This window comes from Sarcophilus harrisii, chromosome 5 (genome assembly GCF_902635505.1).
Source record: "Sarcophilus harrisii chromosome 5, mSarHar1.11, whole genome shotgun sequence".
NCBI classification, from domain to species: Eukaryota; Metazoa; Chordata; class Mammalia; order Dasyuromorphia; family Dasyuridae; genus Sarcophilus; species Sarcophilus harrisii.
In genome coordinates this window covers 171,900,377-171,904,438 of record NC_045430.1, presented here as the reverse complement: position 1 = coordinate 171,904,438, position 4,062 = coordinate 171,900,377, and the positions used below count along the sequence as shown (strand labels likewise).

At 33.6% G+C, this 4,062-nt stretch overlaps 1 pseudogene; it reads left to right on the top strand.

Moving 5' to 3' along the window:
- The first annotated feature begins 949 nt into the window (after positions 1–949).
- LOC111721120 lies at positions 950–1,064 on the top strand (annotated as a pseudogene).
- Positions 1,065–4,062: the final 2,998 nt, after the last annotated feature.

Genomic DNA, 4,062 nt, shown 5'->3' with positions numbered 1-4,062 from the left:
AGTCAGACCATAAATAGTGTTGACAAGGCATGGCTGTGCTTTAGTTTTACTCCACTAAGTTTTGGACAGATCTTTCTACTGCCTGATAAAGATAGAGTACAATGAGAACAAGAGAATGGAAACAAGGAAATTTTTTAAAAGGGCATTTTCAGCTTTTGGAACATAGTTACTGACTGGGAACGGTGACTCAAAAAGATGAATGAGAACTGGCATTTGATTTAGGAGACAAAGCTACCATCCTGATTTCTAAAGTTCTTTTTGTGACAGACTTTGCAGATATCCTCAAAACATAGATCAGAAAGAGTACTTAACCTGAACTCTTGGAACTTTGTTTCTCTTACATATTTATAATTGTTCACTAGATATATTTGAACCTTAATAAATTCCTTGAGTCAAAAATCATGTCTAACTGATCTTTGAATCTTGTATAGCATTTAAAATGGTGAATCCCATATAGTATACACTTAAGAAATGGTGAATAGATGAAGGATTTACAAACTTAAATACCAATTCAATCCTTAATTTGCTTAATACTAACATAATAATTAGGGGGAAATAGATAATACAATATGCCAAAGAAATAAAATGATCCTAACTTCATAGAGAAAACAGATTATGTGATGGGATAAACTGATTCTTTACACAAAACCATCATTTGTTCATTTCACTAGGAATTCCCACTACCATTTTGAAACACTGCTGAGCATTTCCAATTATTTCAATGTGTGTCATGAAATAACAAATTGGTGATTGGTAAATAGCTATACAAATTGCAACACACTCGTATAATGAAAAATTACTGCACTGCAAGAAATAATGAATATGATGAATTCAAAGAAATTTGATAATAAGACATGAATTGATGTAGAAGGAAATAGACAGAACAAGGAAAACAATCTACACGCTAATGCCAATAGTATAACTGAAAAAAAAAAAGTTAAATTGAACGGTGCTCATTTTTGATAGCACATATATTAAAATTGAAATGATACAGAGAAGATTATTAGCATGGCCCCTGCTCATGTATGGATGACATGTAAATTCATGAAGCATTCCTTGTTTTTAGAAATTGAAGAGGGTCTCTCCAGATTTCCTCTTTTAAGAAATAGCTATATAAATTTCCTTCTTAAAGAGAGAGAGAGAAAGAGAGAGAGAGAGATTGAGTGATATGCAATTATCATGACAAATCTTAGGCCTGAAGAAGAGTTTTTAAAAATGCATATCCTTCCCTGATTTTCAAAAGAGAGTGGGTATGAATGTGAAACATTAAATTTACTATCAGATTTGATGTATTAGCTGTTTTTTTTTTCTTAATTTCCCCCTTTCTTTTTTTATCTGTGTGTCAAGGAATGGCTTGTTGGGTACAAGATGGAAAAGGGATGGAATGTATCCAGAACCAAAAAGTATCAGTATCAAATATGTTTAAAAAAAAAAAGAAAACTAGCTTATTTTTAAAATATGTTTTAAAGGTACTTAGGAAATCTGTTTAGTACTCCTAGAGGGGTATAATTGAAAGATATTATGGAATCAAACAATATCAAGCTGTTGCAATTTCAAAAAGCTTTAGAGCAGTTATCCATATGCATAGTAGCAGATCAGTTACAGAAACATTTCAAATGTAATTTATGATCAAACTGATTAGCCACAATTCATCTCTATGAAATAGAATAAGCTTGGAGTTAAAAGTTTTTATCATTTCAAATGTTGCAAACCACTTAAGGAGATCATGGGTAATAGGTTCTACCAAATATCCTGGTCATAAAGGTCTGTAAAAAAGTCTGACCTACTAGATTTATTTTAAATATAGCAACATTCTTTTATCTCAATTCCATGCCCTTGCACAGTTGAATTCCCTGTATAGAATATATTTGTGCCATTTAGAATATTGAGCTTCCTTCATATCACTGTTTGTGATTACTACTGTGATTATTCTCCTCCTTACATAAAATCTTTTCTGATCTCCTTCAGTTGTTAGCTATATTTTCCTTTTGATACATTGTAGACATTGAAACAATACTTCATATATGTTATATTTCCTCATCTATTTCTAGATATATAGAACATAACAATTCTTCATATATGTTATATTTACTGATCTATTTCTAGATATATAGAACATACTGCTTCTGCAACAATGATAGAATTCTGAACACAGAGTCAGGAAAAGCCATGTTTGAATCCTTCCTTATTACTAACTCAGTGAACTTATGCAAGTAATTTATCTCTTTTCTACCTGTAAAATGAGATTTTATTTTGAGTATGAATAAAATAATCTGTGTAAAACATTTTTCTCACAGTATAACCCCAATCCCAAAGTCTAGTAGTATGTGACTCTCTTCATTGGTTGAGATGAATGCCTTCTGATGTGGGAAGGACAGGATAGAGATGATGATAGCAAGAGAGAAAAATTCTTCAGCCCATGACAACAAAAGCACTAAATAAATATGAACAACACTGTCACTGAGGGTAGGGATTGTTTGTATTTTGTCTTTGTACTTTCATACAGTATCCTACAGGTATTTTATATTTGGGGGTTTTAATCCATGTTGTTTTTCTTGTCCCATTATTCAATTGGCTATGACATTTCAGTACTCTGCGGACCGTACTGCTTATGGGTTTTTTGGTCAAAGATACTGGAAGAGAGGCAGAGCCAAGATAGCAGAACGGAGATACGTCTTTGTCTGAGCTCCACCTGATGTCCCTCAGATCAACAACAGATCAAGCCTCTGAACTCATTTTGGAATGACAGAACCTACAAATATTTGGAGTGTAACAAATTTCCAGCAGAATATATTTTGTAAGAACTTCAAAAAAGGTCTGTTTCAATTGGACATGGAAGGAGGCAGTGAGTATAGGCACTGGAGAGACCCAGGCTCCACATGCAGGGGAATATAATGAGAGGAATCTACAGCAGCATTGGCTACTATGTCCTGGTTACAAGCTAGTAAATTAGCTATAAGACATCCAATACAAATACAAAGGGCAAATAGTGAGCCCCTGAACTCCAGAATAACTCAGGACCTAGTTATGCCCAAACAGCACCAAAAGTTAATCTCTTTCTTTCCAACTATCAGACCCCCCTTACTATCTGTGGGCTGAGAGGTTTGGAAACTGCTCCTGTTGCCACTGATTCTGTCACCCTCAAAGCTTCCTACTGGTTGAATAAGATGTGCCCTGTGCTTGCCTGGCCTGTGCTCCATTCTCATCCTGGGGCAACAAATCTTTCACCACTTAACTTCTAAATTATCTTGAGCTGGAAAATTGTTTGATCCTGTCTTTTTGTGGATTACACTACTCTAAAATTTATTTTGAAGCATTTTTAAATGTGGTTAAGAGGGATTTGGAGGAGAATTCAGGCATTCTTCTGTCTTTTGATTTTTTTCTCTTTCCCCAAGCTAAGCACCTAGTTCTTTTTCTCATTTGTTATATAATATGGCTGCCAGATCTATTAGCAGCTTGGTATTATTCTTTGGATACACCAGTTTATTTTGATCCTTTTAAAATAAAGTACCAAGAATTAACCACAGTATATCATACACAGTATGAATAGTGCAATATACATGGACATTTTTGCCTCTCTCAATCTAGATAGACACGATATATGAAGCTAATGAAGCCTTATATGAATTGTGTTTTTAACACTCAAGGCATACATCATCAGCTAATATTGATCCTGATATGAATTGTTGTCAAACCAAACTCTAACATCTTATACTTGTGTATTTTAAATTTTAACATAGGTTATGAATTTATGTCACTCCTTATTCCCTTATATTAATTCCTGCTGAAACTTCATCTTATTCATATTTGCTAAGAATTCTGATCTGTCAAAATCACTTCAACCTTATTTCTATCATTAATAACATTGGCTATCCCTCCCAATTTTTTATCATTTAATTTTTTTCTTTGCAAGCATGTTTCATTTGGTCTTATTTAAGCTGGTAAAAGTGCATTTAAAATGTTGGGTAAGACAGGGTCAAGTTGCTGACTGATAAGACTTTTAGAAAGCAGGAGAGACCTCACTCAAGGTTGACGTCACTCTATTAATACTTTCTGTATATG